Source organism: Globicephala melas, chromosome 1 (assembly GCF_963455315.2).
Source record: "Globicephala melas chromosome 1, mGloMel1.2, whole genome shotgun sequence".
Classification (NCBI taxonomy): Eukaryota; Metazoa; Chordata; class Mammalia; order Artiodactyla; family Delphinidae; genus Globicephala; species Globicephala melas.
The window spans coordinates 115,926,137-115,948,633 of record NC_083314.1 but is presented as its reverse complement, the minus strand read 5'-3'; positions in this window follow the sequence as shown (position 1 = coordinate 115,948,633).

The following is a 22,497-nucleotide window of genomic DNA, read 5'->3' as shown; positions in this document are numbered from 1 at the left end:
CCTTTTTGTGTGCTTATTAGCCAGTTGCATATCTTCCTATCAAAGTGTCTATTTTTGTCCTCTGTCCTTTTCTTTTTTTCCCTCTAATTGTGTTGTCTTTTTATTATGGAAGGAGTTCTTTATATATTCTAGATACAAGTCCTTTGTCAGATATGTGTTTTTTGAAAATATTTTCTCCCAGTCTTTCACTTATTTATTCATTGTCTTAGTGCATTTTGATGAGGAGAAATTTTTAATTTTAACAAAGCCCATTTTTTATGATTATTGCTTTCTGTGTAGTGTCTACGAATGTTTGCCTACTCCAAGACTGTAAAGATACTTCCCTTAAGCTTTAGTCTCAAAGCTTTATAATTTTATCTTTTCCTACTTTTTTCCTAAATAAAATGCAGTGAGTTCTATGGATATCCAATGGATACTATTTTCATGTCAATTATTATCAATGAACCACAGTAACCCTAAATTTTTTGCAAGTATTTGATTCTATGTTTTTTCTCCCATCTTCTTACTCTAGAGGAAAAGATTTAGGTAAATACTGTGCAAGAGTTAGAATCTAGTCAGAGAGGAGAAATCACCTTTAGTATTTCAGATCGAGAGAGTTTAATTCAGAATTGGTTATGAGGATTTTGGAAGGGCTGGAGGAACAAAAGTTTACCTGAAGATTAGTGATGTGGAAATGGGAGTTGGAGATTCAAAAGGGAAGCAGATCTCAATAGTGATAGAGGTTTTCAAAGTGATAAAAAGCTCTCTCATGTCTTAGGGTCTTTCGAAAAAAAAAAAAAAAAAAAAGGGAAGCAGAAATTTCTCAGCACCTGAGATGTCTGTGGAACTCTTACCCTTAGAACCAAAGAACTAGGAACACCTTTCAAGGCCTCTGTTACTCATCTGCAGTCATTCCTCTTGTTCCTGATCTACTGCTGCTGCTGATGCCACTGAAAACAGAAAAAGATGAAGGATGTCATCCCTCCTTCCTCCTTTCTTCCGATATTCCATCAGAGCCTCTCACTGGCAGCACCTAAACAAAAACTAGTGTTAAGGGTGTCTGGGACATATTATCTGTGGATTTCCAAATATGAAAATACAGAACAGAGCACATAAAGACAAAATTTTAGCTAAAAGCACAGAAAAAATTTGACCTGGATATAAGGCATCAAGTCCTATCTCATTAAATAGCTTTTTGGTTTGCAGGACTTTAGGTCCATAGTCGACACATTGATGCCAATGACCAAAGGACAACATATATTTGTTTGAGGCTTTCCCATGACCCTCCTAAGATTCTATGCAGTCTGTTTAGTTCATGAACAAAACTAAAACCTCAGTAAAATACTATTTTTACCCTTATTCCTCCAACAAAATATAAATCAGGACATAAAGTGAGAGCCATCTGCTGAGGAAGTCCTGAGCAAGCAGGTTCCCAAGGTCCACCCTCATCTATATTCACAGCTCCAGAGCTTCTCTGGGGTTTGAGGTCATTGGGTTGCTGACGGGAGCAGTCTCAAAGCCTGATGTGGTCAGAACGTTTGTGGAAGACAAAAATTATGTGATAAAAAGTCCTTTCCATATAATTGCACTATATAAGATGAACAACAAGAGTGAACCTATTAAAAACATCCTGGGGAGGAGAAGCATTCCAAAAATGGTGGCATGAGGAGCTCTACAAATTTGTTCCCCAGAAAAACATCTATAACATATAAAAATTAAAAACAAACACACAAAATGGAGTCTCTGGAAATTGTCTTATGCAAATGGAGATTTATTTACTACAAAAAATCTACTAAACCTTGGTAGGAATAGTGAGAGTCTATGGAAGTCAAGCAATGGCCAGCTTCCTTCTTTCATCCAGCTCAGCATGATGGAAGTCTTACTCAGGGCAGGTACAGACCAGAGAATAGGGTACTGTAAGAGGTCTGACTTATTTGGAACAAAGTGTGGGAAGTTCAACCTAAAAACACTGTCCAAACAATGATGATTTTAGTTAAGAGGAACCCTCCTGAGATCTAAGCAAGCCTCAAAGCTTGGTGTTAAATACTACTCCTTCAAAGAAGTCAGACATTAATTTGATCAGACTGTGGAATGACTTATGCTCTAGGGCATTGTTGTAGATGATAAGAGAACAGTCAGCTAGCAGTTAGTGATGACTAACATCGGGGTGTGATACCAATATAGAGAGACCAGCCAGAAACTTACAAAGAGATAAGGGAAATCAGGAAAAGACTTAGTCAGAGGGCTCAGGTAAAACCATTGTTCTTCTTGGTGTGGAAGCAGGGAGTTAAGGTGACTGTGCATGCCCAAGGCTGCACTTTCTGAGGAGTAACATTACAGACTATACACCACAGGAGAAATAGATTTCAATCAAAAGAGCCCTAAAATACAAGAAGAAATAACTGACAGAATTGAAGGGAGAAACAGACAATTCAAATACAATACTAGAAGTCTTTAATACCTCTCTTTCAATAATGAACAGAACAAGTAGACTTAATAGACACTTCTAGAACATTATACCCAATAACAGTAGAAATACATTTGTCTCAAGCACATATGGAACATTCTCTAGGATCAACCATATACTAGGCCATAAAACAAGCTTCAGAAAATTTAAAAATATTGAAATCATATAAAATATGTTCTCTGTAAAAATTAAATTAGGAAAAAATAACAGGAGGAAATTTAGGAAATTTACAAACATGTGAAGTTAAACAATACAACTTATAAATAACCAAAGGGTCAAAGAATAAACTACAAGAGATATTAGAAAATATTTTGAGATGAAAGTGAAGAAACTACTAAAACAGTCATTAAAGTTACAATTTATAAACATAGAAGCTTTTAATAAAAATTAAAAAAGATCTCAAATCAATAATCTAATCTTCCACCTAAAGAAATTATAAAAAGAACAAAGTAAACCTGAAGTAAGCACTGCAAAGGAACTAATAAATGTCATATCAGGAATAAATGAAATATTTAGAATACAGAATACAAAAGAAAAAACTCAATGACTTGCTTTCTGTTGAAAAATCAACAAAATTGACAAAACTTTAGGAATAATGGCCAAGAAAAAAGAGAGAAATCTTGAAAAACTGTAATCAAGAATGAAATATGGGAGGCGTCTTCAAGATGGTGGAGGAATAAGACGTAGAGATCACCTATCTCATCACAAATACATCAAAACTACATGTACATGTGGAACAACTCCTACAGAACACCTACTGAATGCTGGCAGAAGACCTCAGACTTCCAAAAAGGCAAGAAAGTCCCCACGTACCTGGGCAGGGCAAAAGAAAAAAGGAAAAACAGAGACAAAAAAATAGGGATGGGATTTTCACCTCTGGGAGGAAACTGTGAAGGAGGAAAAGTTTCCACACACTAGGAAGTCCCTTCACTGGTGGAGACAGGGGGTGGGTGGGGGGTAAGCTGTGGAGCCATGGAGGAGAGCACAGCAACAGTGGGGCAGAGGGCAAAGCAGAGATATTCCTGCACAGAGGATTTGTACCAACCAGTACTCACCAGCCTGAGAGGCTTGTCTGCTCACCTGCTGGGGTGGGTGGAGGATGGGGACTGAGGTTCCAGCTTCGGAGGTCAGATCCCAGGGAGAGGACTGGGGTTGGCTGCATGAACACAGCCTGAAGGGGGCTAGCGCACCACAGCTAGCAGGGAGGAAGTCCAGCAAAAAGTCTAGATCTGCCTAAGAGGTAAGACACCATTGTTTCAGGGTGTGTGAGGAGAGGAGATACAGAGCACCATGTAAACGAGCTCCAGAGATGGGAGTGAGCCATGGCCAGCAGCGCTGTACCCTAGAGACAGACATGAAATGTTAAGGCTGCTGCTGCAGCCACCAAGAAGCCTGTGTGCAAGCACAGGTCACTATCCACACCTCCCCTCCCAAGAGCCTGTGCAGTCTGGCACTGCCAGGGTCCCGTGATCCAGGGACAATATCCCCAGGAGAACACATGGCATGCCTCAGGCTGGTGCAACGTCAGGCTGGCCTCTGCCACCACAGGCTCACCCCGCATTCCGTGCCCCTCCCTCCCCCCTGGCCTGAGTGAGACAGAGCCCCCGAATCAGCTGCTCCTATAACCCCCTCCTGTCTGAGCGAAGAACAGATGCTCTCAGGCTAGGTACACACAAAGATGAGACCAAATACAAAGCTGAACCCCAGGAACTGTGCGAACAAAGAAGAGAAAGAGAAATTTTTCCCAGCAGCCTCAGGAGCAGCGCATTAAATCTCCACAATCAACCGCATGTACCCCGCATCTCTGGTATACCTGAATAGAAAACAAATCATACCAAAATTGAAGCAGTGGACTTTGGTAGCAACTATATATATATATATATATATATATATATATATATATATATATATATATATATATTTTCCTTTTTCTCTTTTTGTGAGTGTGTATGTGTATGCTTTGTGTGATTTTGTCTGTATAGCTTTACTTTTACCATTTGTCCTAGGGTTCTGTCTGTCCATTTTTATTTTTTTCATTTAGTATAGATTTTAGTGCTTGTTATCATTGGTGGATTTGTTTTTTGGTTTGGTTGCTCTCTTCTTTCTTTCTTTCTTTATTTTAAATTACTTCTTAAATTTTTAACAATTATTTTTTATTTTAATAACTTTCTTTTCTTTTCTTTCTTTCTTTCTATCTTTCTTTCATTTTTCTCCCTTTTCTTCTGAGCTGTGTGGCTGACAGTGTCTTGGAGATCTGGCCGGGTGTTAGACCTGTGGCTCTAAGGTGGGAGAGACGAATTCAGGATATTAGTCCACCAGAGACCTCCTGGCTACACGTAACATCAAACAGCGACAGCTCTTCCAGAGATCTCCATCTTAATGCTAAACTTAGCTCCACTCAACAACCAGCAATTTACAGTGCTGGACACCCTATGCCAAACAATTAACAAGATAGGAACACAACACACCCATTAGCAGAGGGGCTATCTAAAATCATAATAAGTTCACAGACATTGCAAAACACACCAATGGATGTGGTCCTGCACACCAGAAAGACAATATCCATGCTCAACCACCAGAAGCAGGCACCAGTCCCTTCCACCAGGAAGCCTACACAACCAAATGAAACAACCTTACCCACTGGGAGCAGACACCAAAAACAATGGGAACTACAACGTGCAGCCTGCAAAAAGGAGACCTCAAACATAGTAAGTTAAGCAAAATGAGAAGACAGAGAAATACACAGCAGATGAAGGAGCAAGGTAAAAAAACCCATCAGACCAAACAAATGAAGAGGAAATGGGCAGTCTACCTGAAAATGAATTCAGAGTAATGATAGTAAAGATGGTCCAAAATCTTGGAAATAGAATGGAGAAAATACAAGAAATGTTTAAGAAGGACCTAGAAAAACTAAAGAGCAAACAAACAATGATGAACAACACAATAAATGAAATTAAAAATTCTCTAGAAGGAAGCAATAGCAAAATAACTGAAGCAGAAGAACGGATAATTGACCTGGAAGATAAAATAGTGGAAAAAACTATCACAGAGCAGAATAAAAAAAAAAAAAGAAAGAAAAGAATACAGGACAGTCTCAGAGACCTCTGGGACAACATTAAACACACCAACATTTGAATTATAGGGGTCCCAGAAGAAGAAGAGGAAAAAAAAGAGACTGAGAAGATATTTGAAGAGATTATAGTTGAAAACTTGCCTAATATGGGTAAGAAAATTGTCAATCAAGTCCAGGAAGCAAAGAGATCCCATACAGGAAAAATCCAAGGAGAAACAGACCAAGAAACATAAATCAAACTATCAAAAATTAAATACAAAGAAAAACTATTAAAAGCAGCAAGGGAAGAGCAACAATTAATATACAAGGGAATCCCCATGAGGTTAACAGCTGATCTTTCAGCAGAAACTCTGCAAGCCAGAAGGGAGTTGCAGGACATATTTAAAGTGATGAAAGGGAAAAACCTACAACCAAGATTACTCTACCCAGCAAGGATCTTATTCAGATTCAATGGAGAAATTAAAAAGTTTACAGATAAGCAAAAGCTAAGAGAATTCAGCACAACCAAACCAGCTCTACAACAAATGCTAAAGGAACTTCTCTAGGCAGGAAACACAAGAGGAGGAAAAGATTTACAATAACAAATGCAAAACATTAAGAAAATCATAATAGGAAAATGCATATCAATAGCTACGTTAAATATAAATAGATTAAATACTCCAACCAAAAGACACAGACTGGCTGAATGGATACAAAACAAGGCCCATATATATGCTGTCTACAAGAGATGCACTTTAGACCTAGGGACACATACAGACTGAAAGTGAGGGGATGGAAATAGATATTCCATGCCAATGGAAATCAAAAGAAAGCTGGCATAGCAATTCTCATATCTGACAAAATAGACTTTAAAATAAAGACTATTAGAAGAGATAAACAAGGATACTACATAATGATCAAGGGATCAATCCGAGGAGAGGATATAACAAATGTAAATATTTATGCACCCAACATAGGAGCTCCTCAATACATAAGGGAAATACTAACAAACATAAAGGGGAAATTGACAGTAACACAATAATAGTAGGGGACTCTGACACCCCACTTTCACCAACGGACAGATCATCTAAATGAAAATAAATAAGAAACACAAGCTTTAATTGATATATTAAACAAGATGGACTTAATTGATATCTATAGGACATTCCATCCAAAAACAGCAGATTACACTTTCTGCTCAAGTGCTCATGGAACATTCTCCAGGATAGATCATATCTTAGGTCACAAATCAAGCTTTGGTATATTTAAGAAAACTGAAATTGTATCAAGTATCATTTCTAACCACAACATTGTGAGACTAGACATCAATTACAGGAAAAAAAAAACCTGTAAAAAATACTAACACATGGAGGCTGAACAATACACTACTAAATAACCAAGAGATCACTGAAGAAATAAAAGAGGAACTCAAAAAATACCTAGAAACAAACGACATTGAAAATACGATGACCCCAAACCTATGGGATACATCAAAAGCAAAAGTTCCAATAGGGAAGTTTATAGCAATATAGTCCTACTCAAGCAACAGAAACATCTCAAATAAACAACCTAACGTTACATCTAAAGCAATCAGAGAAAGAAGAACAAAAAAACCCCAAAGTTAGCAGAAGGAAAGAAATCATAAAGATCAGATCAGAAATAAATTAAAAAAAAATGAAGGAAACATACCAAAGATCAATAAAACTAAAAGATGGTTCTCTGAGAAGATAAATAAAATTAGTAAACCATTAGCCAGACTCATCAAGAAAAAAAAGGGAGAAGATTCAAATCAATAAAATTAGAAATGAAAAAGGAAAAGTAACAAATGACACTGCATAAATACAAAGGATCATGAGAGATTACTACAAGCAACTGTATGCCAATAAAATGGAGAACCTGGAAGAAATGGACAAATTCGTAGAAAAGCACTACCTTCCGAGACTGAACCAGGAAGAAATAGAAAATATAAACAGACCAATCACAGGAACTGAAATTGAAACTGCGATTAAAAATATTCCAACAAACAAAAGCCCAGAACCAGATGGCTTCACAGGTAAATTCTGCCAAACATTTAGAGAAGAGCTAACACCTATCCTTCTCAAACTCTTCCAAAATATAACAGAGGGAGGAACACTCCCAAACTCAGACTACAAGGCCACCATCACCCTGATACCAAAACCAGATAAAGATGTCACAAAGATAGAAAACTACAAGTCAATATCACTGTTGAACATTGATGTAAAAATCCTCAACAAAATGCTAGTAAACAGAATTCAATAGTACATTAAAAGGATCATACACCATGATCAAGTGGGTTTTATCCCAGCAATGCAAGGACTCTTCAGTATACACAAATCAATCAATGTGATAAACCATATTAATAAATTGAAGGAGAAAAACCATATGATCAACTCAATAGTTGCAGAAAAAGCTTTCAACAAAATTCAACACCCATTTATGATAAAAAAAAAAAAAAAAAACCCTCCAGAAAGTAGGCAAAGAGGGAACTTGGAAGAATCAGTATTGTGAAAATGACCATACTACCCAAAGCAATCTACAGATTCAATGCAATCCCTATCAAACTACCAATGGCATTTTTTACAGAACTAGAACAAAAAATTTCACAATTTGTATGTAAACACAAAAGACCCCGATTAGCCAAAGCAACCTTGAGAGAATAAAATTGAGCTGCAGGAATCAGGCTTCCTGACTTCAGACTATACTACAAAGCTACAGTAATCAAGACAGTATGGTACTGGCACAAAAACAGAAAGATAGATCAGTGGAACAGGATAGAAAGCCCAGAGATAAACCCACGCACATATGGTCACCTTATGTTTGTCAAAGGATTCAAGAATATATAATGGAAAAAAGACAGGCTCTTCAATAAGTGGTGCTGGGAAAACTCGACAGCTACATGTAAAGAATGAAATTAGAACACTCCCTAACATCATACACAAAAATAAACTCAAAATGGATTAAAGACCTAAATGTAAGGCCAGACACTATAAAATTCTTGGAAGAAAACATAGGCAGAACACTCTATGACATAAATCACAGCATGATCCTTTTCACCCACCTCCTAGAGAAATGGAAATTAAAACAAAAATAAGCAAATGGGACCTAATGAAACTTAGAAGCTTTTGCACAGCAAAGGAAACCATAAACAAGAAGAAAAGGCAACCCTCAGAATACAAGAAAATATTTGCCAGTGAAGCAACTGACACAGGACTAATCTCCAAAATATACAAGCAGCTCATGCAGCTCAATATCAAAAAACAAACAATCAATCCAAAAATGGACAGAAGACCTAAATAGACATTTCTCCAAAAAAGATAAACAGATTGCCAACAAACACATGAAAGAATGCTCAACATCACTAACAATTAGAGAAATGCAAATCAAAAGTACAATGAGGTATCACCTCACACTGGTCAGAATGGCCATCATCGAAAATCTACAAACAATAAATACTGGAGAGGGTGTGGAGAAAAGGGAACCCCTTTCCACTGTTAGTGGGAATGTAAATTGATACAGCCACTATGGAGAATAGTATGAGGTTCCTTAAAAAACTAAACATAGAACTACCATATGGCACAGCAATCCCACTACTGGGCATCTACCCTGAGAAAATTATAATTCAAAAATAGTCATATACCAGAATGTTCATTGCAGCTCTATTTACAATAGCCAGGACATGGAAGCAGCCTAAGTGTCCATCAACAGATGAATGGATATAGATGTGGCACATATAGATAATGGAATATTACTCAGCCATAAAAAGGAATGAAATTGAGTTATTTGTAGTGAGGTAGGTGGACCTAGAGACTGTCATACAAAGTGAAGTAAGTCAGAAAGAGAAAAACAAATACTGTATGGTAACACATATATATGGAATCTTAAAAAAAAAAAAGTTTGTAAAGTACCTAGTGGCAGGACAGGAATAAAGAAACAGACATAGAGAATGGACTTGAGTACACAGGGAGCAGGAAGTGTAAGCTGGGATGAAGTGAGAGAGTGGCATGGACATATATACACTACCAAATGTAAAATAGGTAGCTAGTGAGAAGCAGCCGCATAGCACAGGGAGATCAGCTCTGTGTTTTGTGTCCACCTAGAGGGGTGGGATAGGGAGGGGAGATGGAGTCACAAGAGGGAGGAGATATGGGGATACATGTATATGTTTAGCTGATTCACTTTGTTATACAGCAGAAACTAACACACCATTGGAAAGCAATTATACTCCAATAAAGATGTTAAAAAAAAAAAAAAGGAATGACATATGGGACCTCATTATCAGCATTTTAGACATTAAGGATTACAAAGAAATAAAATCAAAAAATATATGCCAAAAATAGATACCTTAGATCAGTGCTCCCCAACCTTTTTGGCACCAGGGACCAATTTCGTGAAAGACAATTTTTCCACAGATGGGTGGAGCGAGGGATGGTTCACGTGATGATGTGAGTGATGGGGAGCTACGGGGAGCAGGAGATGAAGCTTTGCTCTCTCACCGCCACTCACCTCCTGCTGTGAGGTCTGGTTGCTGGGGACCCCTGACTTAGATGACACAGATAAATTCCTAGAGAGATATATAAAATCAAAAATGTGAAAAAGAAATAGAAAATCTGAATAGACTTTTGATATAAAAAAGAGGTTGAATAGATACATTTAAAACATCTCATTTTTAAAAAAGCCGATGCCTAGATACTTCACTGGTGAATTCTAATGAATATTTAAAAAATTAATATCAATTCTTCACAAACACTTCCAAAAAACTGGCAAAGAGATGCACTTCCAATTCATCCTATGAAGCCAATATTACTCTAGTATAAAAAACAGACAACGAAATTACAGGAAAGAAAACTAGAGACCAATATTACAAGTAAATATAAATTTAAAAATCTTCAACAAAATACTACCAAACTTGATCCAGTAGGATGTAAAAGACTGTACATAATAAACAAGTGTGATTTATCACAAGAATGTAAGGTTGTTTTAACAACTGAAATCTATTATTGTGTTATGCCATGTTAATAGAATAAAGAATAAAAACCACATGATAATCCCAGTATATGCAGAATAAGTATTTGTCAAAAGTCCAGCACGTTTTCATGGTAAAACATTCCAAAAACTAGGAATAAAAGGGAAATTCCTCAACTTCATGAAGGATATCTACAAAAAAACCCATAGATAACATCATACTTAATGATGAGAGATCACCGTTTTCACTCTAAGATCAGGAATAAGATAAGAATGGATATTCTTGTCACTTCTATTCTTCATGTACCGAAAATACTAGCCAGACCAATTAGAGAAGAAGAAAGAAAAAACTACAACCAGATTGGAAAGAAAGAAGTAAAACTATTTCTGTTCATAAATGACATAATCTTTTATACAGTAAATTCTAAATAAATCACTAAAAAACTATTAGAACCAATAACCAAGTTCAGTGGGATAATATAAGATCAATACACAAAATCAATTACCTGCTATACACACTAGCAATAAACAATTTGAAAATGAAATTAAAGAAACAATTCCATTTACAATAGTACAGAAATCATTTTAAAATTTAGTAATTAACAAAGGAAGTGCAGAACTTGTACTCTGAAAACTACTAAGCTTTGTTGAGAGAAATTGAAGTTCTAAATAAACAGAAGATATATGTTCATGAATCAAAAGACTAAAATTGTTAAAATGGCAAGGTTCCCCAAATTGTTCTATTGAGTCAATGAATCCTCTATCAAAATCTCAGGTACATTTTTCAGAAATTGATAAGCAGTTCCTCAGAATATTAAACATAAATTTGCCATGTGATCCTCAGAAATTCCACTTTTATGTATATACACAAGAAAAATGAAAGCATATATCCACACAAAATCTTTACATGAATATTCTTAAAAGCATTATTTATAACTGCTAAAAAGTAGAAATATCCCAAATGTTCATTAACTGATGAATGGATAAACAGATTGTGATATATCCATATAATGGAATATTATTCAGTAATATGAAAGAAGTACTGATACATGCTACAGCATGAATGAAACTTGATAACATTATGTTGAGAAAGAAACCAGTCACAAAAGACATATTATACTATTATCTTCATTTGAAATGTCCACCATAGATACATGCATAGAGACAGAAAATATATTAGGGGATGGAGAGTTTTGGGGAGTGATGAAAAATTTCTACAATAATATAGTGGTTAACAGTTGCAAAAGCCTATGAATACCTTAAAAACTATTGACTTGTACACTTTATTGAATTTTAAGGTATTTTAATTATATCTCAGTAAAGCTTTAATAGCAAAAAGCAAAAAAACAATAAACACCTAGAAAAACTCCACTTGGTTCTCAAATATTGCAATGTTTTTCTTTGCTTTTCTCATTTACATAAAAGCCTTTAAGAGCTGTCAGGATGATAAGCACTTTATATATTTTTTTCACTTAATTTCATTTAATAACTACAGCAACTCTATGAAGTTAATATATTATTATCCCTGCTTTGTAAGTAATATAACTAAAACTGAAAAAGTTAGTCACTTGTCAAATTCACATCATGGTCTCACTGTCAAATTCCTGTTCTTATCTGTAATGCTGTAATACTCTCCACCCTCTCAAGTAGGGCATCTAAATACTTCTGACAATAAAGGGCCAACACCATTTGGTACTATACACAATTTCTATCCACCTTGGGGAAATTTCAAAATTCCAGGCTATATAGTATCAAGAGTACCACAAAGGGGATTTTTGCTGGAAAATAGTAATTTTGCAATATTAAACCACTCACCGATTGCTTATTAGCTCTAACTTTGGGGCATGAAGGAAGATGTAATAATTGTCACATATAGTTAGGATAATTCACAGTGCTCTGTGTTCTATCTCTTTTTTCAATATGACAACTCATCAAATGGTACTCCTTTCTAAAATGTCTTTATGGATTCTCCTTTGTTACTTGTGCAATGTGTGCATGGTATAGGTTATAAACATACAGATCATAGTATTGAACTCAAGTGAAAAAGGACTGTAGCAATACCAGCTAATGACAATCAACAAGACAAGGACTGATGAAAAGTGAATCGACAGATCACATTATATACTCGTGCAAGTTGGTAGCCAACTGGGTTTAAGTTTGCCTTTATGTGGGATTACTCATTCATATCCCCCCAGAGTTTTATATATAGGGATTCAAAGGGATATCCAAATATTACCCAGATCAATTAAGTCTTGACAGATTAAAAAAAAAGGTGATGGTTCAAAAGTTATGCTTTATCCAAAGTCACAGAACTAAGCAGAGATAGAACTCAAACTAGAATCCAAGTCTCCAGGTTTCCATCCTGGTTACAAGGTTGCTGTCTGCCACTTAATTTCAATGGACTCAGAAGACTCATTTAATGTGGGTACACAGTCTTTATTTATACTTGACAAAGTAGAAAAAAACATCATTATCAAATGTGGAGTAAAAGGGATGTTGGTTACTCAACATTTTATGAAGCTTTATTAATTTTGCCCCACTTGTTCTTATAGTTCTTTAACCGTTGCTTCCTCCTTATTTTCTCTAGAGAACAATCTGTCCCTGGCTCCCTATCTGTAGCCCCAAAGCATAGAAGTTTACTTTAACGATAGTATGTAATTAAAGACGACAGTTAAAGATTAGGGGAAATGATACTTTAAGAGATCACTGGGGCAATCAAGCAAATAACATGATAAAACCTTAAAAAATAATATTCTTGCATGTATAGAGTAAAAGTTTCACTTAAGAATAAACTTGGAAATTTAAACACAGCCCACTGCATTTTCCAGGAATAATACTGAAATTTAAAAATCCCATCATTAAATTTGACAGGGAAACAATTTCTCCTGTAATCTGACAACATTACTCTTTAAGTTTTTGAAACAGAGAGAATATTATCACAAGAACCTATTTATGTTACATGTTAGGCTTTTTTGGCACTAATTCTGGTTGGCTTTGGCATGAGTCCCGATTTATAGAATCAACTAGGATATGACATCAAAAACTATTTTCCAGAATTTTTAAACTTTATAACATTTCTTTGGTTGCTACTTTCTATTTGTTGATATACTATTTTGACTTTGAATGCTTTGTCTCCCTAAATATGCCTCTGATATAACTGATAGACACTTACTTACATTAGTGGCAACAGATTCTAATCTTAGAATCTGATGGCAACTATGTTGTCTTGAGTCCAATCCAATGAGAACAGTTAAATAGAGAAAAAAACCTTCAGTATAAAAAGAACATTTTGACAAGATATTACCATTCTGTATTTGAGATTCCCAGTTCCTTTCCCAAAAGGAAGAATCATAAAACATCATTCATTCATTCACACATTCATCATTGTTACTGTCCTTTATCCAAACCATTAAGGTTCACATGGTCTCATGTCTCTTGACCTGTTTCTCACCTTCACCTACATTAATGTTGAAATCAAGTAGAATATGAGCAGAAGACATGAATGATGAATGTTTTCCTTGGACTTCCAAGACAGTTTAAACAAAAAATTTATATATATATATATATACACACAGACACACACACACACACAAACATATAACATATATCTGATTTATATATGTAATATAATATTTTTCAAAAAAGTTATAAATATTCATTATAGAAAATTCTGAAAAATATAGAATATTATTTTTAATTATCTATACTTTTATCACTTAGAATTAACCAATGTTAATACTTTTGTTTTCCTCTAGCCTAAATAAATAAATATCTGAAATAAAGTTTATATGTTTACTCTCCATGCTTATCATAACCAACTGGAATTGTACTACTTGACACAGAGTCAGAATAATATAAAGTTAATTTTCTAGCAGAGCAGCCAATTAACATGATGAGAAGTCTAAGGGTAGCATAAAGTGTGATCTTTATGAATTTGAGGGGTCATGTTCAGTTTAGACACATTAATTAAAACAATCAGGTACATGTTGTTATAATATTCGATTCACATCTTCCAAAATTGAGGTTATATTAGGTTTACAAAGTGAGGAATTAATCCAGAGAAGTGCTAATTAAATGTAAATAAAGGCCATTATGAACTTCTCAATGGAACTCAATTGGCATTATTAGATTAAAGTATTGTCAATGCCCAGGTGCATAGCTTCTCTTAATTTCCAGCTTTAGGTTTTTCAAAGAACCATTATAACTAGGTAAATTTAATTAAATTTTCATAAAAAGGTTTGCTGACCATATTCTTGGATGGTGTGAAATATGCTGCAACATAACTATTTATTCCCTCAAAACAAAGATTTGTTTTATCAACAAAATGACTCTAGATTATCATTCACAACAAGTTGTTTGGTTCACCCAGAAAAATCCTGGAGTATAATTTCAACTGTGGATCTTTTCCAGAAAAGTCATCCAAGCATATTTCACAGTTTGCAAATGTATAGTACGAAATATGCTCATACTTCCCTTTCTCACTCAATTTGGTTTGAACATATCTAAGTGTCTATAGGTATTAAAAATAAAATTCCTATGTTGATTTAATAAATATGTGATGCTAAATTCCATGAAAAGGAAAAAAAATAGTAGGATTCATCTTGAAAATGAGTGCTTTTGAAAAATATTTTTGAAATATTATGATTAATAATTAGTCATTAGCTGAGCCTGAATAGTGTTATAATTTATTTGTCATTCTTCAGAAAAGTGGAAAATTACAGTTACAATTATTGTGCTCTGACTTTAACTACAGTGTATTCCTTCCACTATGCATATGGTTGATTAAAACATCAAATTAATTTGAGAAGCTTAGGTTGCCAGTCCACATATTTAGGAGACAAACTCTTAAATGCTTTATGACTTCTCACCAAAACTATGACCATACTTAGTTGTTGGTGTCAGTCATGTTAGAGTGCTTTGTTTTATTTAATTAGTTGAGTTGCTTCCACATTTCCTTACATTAAAAATTTGACTCCTAAATCATAATGTTTTAAACATATGCATCCAAATAATACTACTAGCTAGTAATATTGTATGATCTCAGCAAATGTTCATTATTTTGAATGGAACTTGAAGATACAGATTAACCTGTCTACTCTCAAGGAGCTTAAATTTTAGATAATGAGACCAAAAAAAAGTAAAGAAAGAGTAAACAAAGAACAATCAGATACTTTATTAGAAAACTGGAGGCATTACATAACTCTATATACTAAGAAGAAATCTTATCTTTGTAGTATATTTCCCTCCTTCTGAAAGTAGAATTAATTTTCTCTATGTGCTTTCTCTATTAGTTTTTGGAACTGAAATAATAACACCTTGTCTTGTTATTGGAACAATATATCAAAAGACAAGCAAATACAAAGGTATTTGTGGAATGATACATTCAAGTTGAAATTTATGTCAAACAATAGGTTAAATTAACCTATTGTATAATGCATAATGATATTTTTGCCTTTAATATTATTTGACTAGTGTGTGTTTACCATACTAATTATGCCAACAAAGAAATTCTGGAATAGTTTTCCTGTTACATACTTTCTGTTACATACTGAAGGATTTTTCTTAGTGCGATACACCAGTGGGTCTAATTTCTTTCAAGGCTGTAGGATATTTTTCAATTAGATTTGAAACCAAATGAAACTATCAATAGAATGTATCTAAATGCAGGGCTGGAGATTTTGGCCCACTCTTTAGACAAGAAAAAGAAGGTCGGGTATATTTTTCCCTCTAGGTCTTCTATCTTTCCTAAGTCCACTAATGAGCACTTCACCAGATGAGGAAATTCATCACTCAGTGGTAGTTCTAAAATCAGAGAATTTTCAAATGTGGTGGTAATGTTTTATCAAAGATTGTAGACATGTATTTATGCTAGAAAGCAAATTATTATTGGATCAACTAAATCTAGGTACAAACCTTGTTTCTACTACTTACTAGATGGGTGACATCAGGCAATTTGTTTAACCTCCTCTGAAATATAAGGATAATAATACTTACTATTTAAGATTATTATAAGGATAACATGTAACTGACAAAGATGGTGCCTGGCATACAAGGGGTGATCAATGAATGGTATCTCCATTATTATTTGATCTTATATGATAGTCATTTAATGTCTTCAGAGAAGCAGTAGGTCATAGTTACATGCATACATTATTTTTTTAAAAAACTTCCCCAAATATACTGTTATATCAAGAAGATATAACATTAGTTAATATTTATGTACTAACATAGAGCAAATAAATATGTAAAGAATCTATTACAGCTCTGAAGGGAGAAATAGCAGCACAATAATAGTAGGAGACTTCAATACCCCACTTTCAACAATGGATAGATTATCCAGACAGAAAATCTGTAAGGACACATTGCATTAAATTATATCTTAGGTCAAATGAACCTATCAAGCAATTATAGAACATTCCATTCAACAGCTGCAGAGTACACATTCTTCTCGAACATGTATGAAACATTCTCCAAGATAGATCATATGTTAGGTCACAAAACAAGTCAATAAATATAAGAAAAATGGATTCATATCAAGCATGTTTTCTGACCACAATAGTAGTAAACTAGAAATAAATTACAAGAAGAAAACTGAAAAAATTACAAATATGTGGAGATTAAATAACATATTCCTGAACAACCAAAGGATCAAAGAAGAAATCAAAACAGAAATCAATATATATGTTGAGGTAATCTAAAATGGAAACACAACACACTAAAATTTAAGGGATACAGGAAAGCAGTTCTAAAAGAGAAGTTTATAGCAACAAATATTACATTTAAAATAATTCCAAATAAACAACCTGATTTTATACCTCAAGGAACTTTAAAAAGAACAAACTAAGCCCAAAGTTAGTAGAAGGAAGAACATGACAAAGATCAGAGTGAGAAATAAATGAAACAGAGACTAAAAAGACAATAGAAAACATCTGTAAAGCTAAGATCTGGTTTACTGAAAAGATTAAAAATAAATAGACAAAACTTTACCTAGACTTACCAAGAAAAAAAAAAACACAAATAAATAAAATTAGAAATGAAAGAGGAGACATTACAACTGATAACACAGAAATACAAAGGATTCTAAAAGACTACTATGAACAATGATAAGGAAACAACAGTTTGGATCACTTAGAAGAAATGGATAAATTCCTAGAAACAGTCAACCTACCAAGACTGAATCACAAGAAATAGAAAATTTGAACAGAGCAATCCTAGTAAGGAGATTGAATGTGTAATCAAAAACTTCTCAACAAAGAAAAGTCCAGGAACAGATGGCTTCAATGATGAATTCTATCCATCATTTAAAGAAGAATACCAATCCTTCTCAAACTCTTCCAAAAAATCAAAGAAGGGGAACACTCCCAAACACATGTTATGAGGCCAGTATTATTCTAAACCAAAGTCAGATAAGAGCATTACAAGAAAAGAAATGAGCCAATATCCCTGATAAATAGAAATACAAAATTCCTCAACAAAATATTAACAAACTGGATTTTCAGAAATACATTTAAAGGATCATATACCATGATCAGGTATGATTTACCCCTGGGATACAAGAATGGTTCAACATATGCAAATTAATAAATGTGACATGCCACATTCATAGAATGAAAGATAAAAATCATATGATCATCTCAATAGATGCAGGAAAACATTTAACAAGATTCAACATTCTTTTGTGATAAAAACTTTCAGTAAATTGGGTATAGAAGGAATGTACCTCAATATAATAAAAGCCATATATGACAAGCCCACTGCTAACATCACACTCAATGGTACAAGCTGAAAACATTTCTGCTAAGATCAAGAATAAGACAAAGATGCCCACTTTTACCACTTTTATTCAACATGGTACAAATTCCTAGCCAGAGCAATTATGAAATAAGAATAAATAAAATGCATCCACATTGGAAAGGAAGAAGGAAAATTACCTCTGTTTGCAGATGACATAATATTATATGTGGAAAAACCTAAAGACTCCACCAAAAAAATGTTAAAACTAAGAAACAAATTCAGTAAAATGGTAGGATTCAAAATCAATGTACAGAATCAGGTGTATTTCTATACACTAATGAACTATCAGAAAGGAAAATTAAGAAAACAGTTCCATTTACTATAGCATCAATAAAATAAGATATTTAATAATAACTTTAACCAAGGAGGTAAAAGATCTATACAATGAAAACTATAAGACATTGATGAAAAAATACTGAAGAAGACAAAAATAAATGGGAAAATACTCCATGCTCATGGATTGGAAGAATTTATATTGTTAAAATGTTCATTCTGTAAAAAGAGATCTACAGACTCAATGCAATCTCTGTCAAAATTCCAATGGCATTTTTCACAGAAATAGAACAAATAATCCTAAAAATTTTTATGGAACTACAAAGACCCTAAATAGCCAACATGATCTTGAGAAAGAAGAACTTAGCTGGAGGCATCACACGTCCCAGTTTCAAACTATATTACAAAGCTATAGTAACCAAAACAGTATGATAAAATGGCATAAAAACAGATACATAGATCAATGTAATAGAATAAGAGTCCAGAAATAAACCCATAAGAATATCAATGGAGAAAAGGTAGCGTCTTCAATAAGTGGTGCTGGGATAACTGAGTAGCCACCTTCAAAAGAGTAAAACTAGACCTCTATCTTACATCATACAAAAAAAAAAGAAAAATTAAAAATGGACTAAAGGGGAATTCCCTGGTCGTCCAGTGGTTAGGAGGCCACGCTTTCACTGTTGAGGGCCCAGGTTCCATTCCTGATCGGGGAACTAAGATCCCGAAAGCTGCATGGTGCAGCCCCCCCGCCCCCCCACAAAAAGGACTAAAGATCTGAATATGAGACCTGAAACCATAAAACTCCTAGAAGAAAAGATAGTGAGTAAGCTCCTTGACATTGGTTTTGGCAAAGATATTTTGAATTTGACACCAAAAGCACAAGCAACAAAAGCAAAAATAAACAAGTGGGATTACAACAAACCAAAAAACTTTTGCACGGGAAACCATCAACAAAATGAAAAGGCAAGCTGCTGAATGGAAGAAAATATTGGCAAATCATATAATGTTGTACCATAATGATGTTATGTGATAAATGTTACATTGATTTTAATATATAAATGTATCAAAGTAACATGCTACACACCTTCTGTAAAAGTTCTGGTAAGGATGTGGAGAAAAAAGAACACTTGAACCCTGTTCGTGGGACTGTAAATTAGTACAACCACTATGGAAAACAATGTAGGAATTCCTCAAAAAATTAAAAATAAAACAATCATATGATCCAGTAATCTCACTTCTGGATATATATCCAACAAAATAATATCAGGATCTCAAAGATACATCTGCATTCCCATGTTCATTGCAGCGTTAGCCACTATAGACAAATATGAAAACAACGTAAGTGTCCATGAACAGATGAATGGACAATAAAAAAATATTTTTCAGACATGAGAAAGGAGGATATCCTGCCGTTTGCAAAAACATGGATGGAACTTGAGGGCATTATGATAAGTGAAATAAGTGAGACTGAGAAAGACAAATACTGTATTAACTCACTTATGTGTGGAAAAAAAGCTGAACTCATAGAAACAGAGACTAAAATAACTATTACCAGGCACTGCAGGGTGGGAGAAAGGGGGAGCTATTGGTCAAAAAGCACAAACTTCTAGTTATAAGATGAATAAGTCCTAGGGATGTAATGTACAGCATAATGATTTTAGTTAATATTACTGTATTATATACTTGAAAGTTGCTAAGAGAGTAGATCTTAAATATTCTTACCACTGAAAAAAATGGAAATTATGTGATGTGATCTAGGTATAGCTACTCCTAGAGTGGTAATCATTTTGCAATGTATCAGTGTATCAAATCAATACTTTGTACGCTTTAAACTTACACAATGTTATGTGTCAATTATATGACAATAAAGCTGGAAAAAAAATAAGAGAAAACAAAAGCAAAACAAGCAGAAAGTAACCCAGTTTCTGCACAGGGCCAAAGGCACAGGCAACCCAGCTTAGAGAAGCCAAATTAGGGTCAGGATACTCATGACCAAGGGAACACTTTATGCAAGTGGCTAGGAGATTGAGAGTGAACTTTGGAACATTTACTCACCAGAGACTCCAAGAAAATCCAAGGAAGCAAGCATAAGCTTTTTCATTAGTAAATGTAGTTTGCATATTTTTATTCTTCATGAGGCTATCATACTGTTAGATTATAGACATTACTTATGCTTTATTATTATTTGATTAATTAGAAAAAAGTGGCCCTGCCTACATGTTTGAGAATGCTCTTAGGCAAGTGTCACAAAGAAGAGTATACAGTGAAGAGAAGTTCTGGTAAATGATGTGATTCTAGTTCTTGGGATAAAAGGTCACATGAAATTTATAACACCATTTAAAACCTAACTCTAGGGCTTCCCTGGTGGTGAAGTGGTTGAGAGTCCGCCTGCCGATGCAGGGGGCACGGGTTCGTGCCCCGGTTCGGGAAGATCCCACATGCCACGGAGCGGCTGGGCCCGTGAGCCATGGCCGCTGAGCCTGCGCATCTGGAGCCTGTGCTCCGCAACGGGAGAGGCCACAGCAGTGAGAGGCCCGCATATCGCAAAAAAACCCCCAGAAAACAAAACAAAACAAAAAAACTAACTCTAATAGGAACAAACTTGCTCACATCACCTTGACTATTTCCCCCTTATGAATCTTCTCAGTGCATTTGAGCAGCACGTTATCTCCCCAGCCCCAAATATATATTCTTTTAATCTCTGTCATTCAGTCAGATCCATCTCATTCACATAATATACTGTTCTGAATTAGCCCCTTTGACTGGCTGTGATGGATTCTTTGACAGAGTGAGTTAATACAGATATAGAAGTGAATATTTGGAAAGTGAGAAGTAACAGAGACTGTTACCACTCAACTCACTCTATTCGGAATGTTTGATTTTTTAAATCACATTAATTGAAAGGTATTTTTAAAAATCCTGGTTTGTAGCACACAAAAATGAGAAAATAAGACCATGATAAACCCTGTCTCTCAAAAAACATATTCTAAATATAAGAGAGATGAGAAATATTTTTATTGATTGTGATTGTGGGGTTTTATTTTGGGAGTAAGTAGATAGGAAGGGAAAGGTACCCCACCTTTAAATTATTTCCAAAAAAACACAGTTTTATATTAAAAAATTAATGCCAATATCAACTTTTCTGATGCTAAATTAAGAAGTACTTTTTAGTAACTTGTATTACTGTTTATATTAATGACTATTGAAACTTAAAATATGGAGCTTCATCATGCAAATTCCCATACACCAGAACAAGGAGTTTTTCCCTTTGTGAATTAAGTGAAATATTTCTTCAGTAATTCCATCTTTTCTATTTTTGCTTTTTTCTGAGGTTTTAGCAGTTCCCTTCCTCTTTTTCCTGTACTTCAACAATTCCTACATGAAAACAAAACACCAAAGAAATATATATCTATTTTGATTGCTATCAATTAAGATAAAAACATACTAAAGTGCTCCTTTGAATTTTGGAACAGACTTTGGAATAACTTATAAAACTGTTATGTTTTTATCAATGATGTAGTTAACACTTTGAAAAATTATCACATTCAAGGGGTAAGTTATGCTGAAATGTAAAACAAAATTTTTTTTAGTCCAAGTATAAAGAAGATATTTATTAAAATAATCATATTAAGTGAAACAATATAAATATTTTAAACAAATACACTTATTAATCTTAAAGAATTATTTTTAAAATTTAAATAGACTCTTTGGTGTTACAGTGCAGTGGTAAACAAAGTGGGTTTGGGGAGTCAGGTTAACTGGATCAGCTCTCTAGCCCTTTATTCTTCAGCTTACTGATACCAGAGAAGTTACCTCATTAACTTATCTGTAAAATTGAAATAATCGAGTTATTGTATCTACATCAAAGGATTACTTTGAAGGTTAAATGGAAAGCATTTCACATACGAGGTACTTAATACACATGAGATATTGTTTATCTCTAAGATTA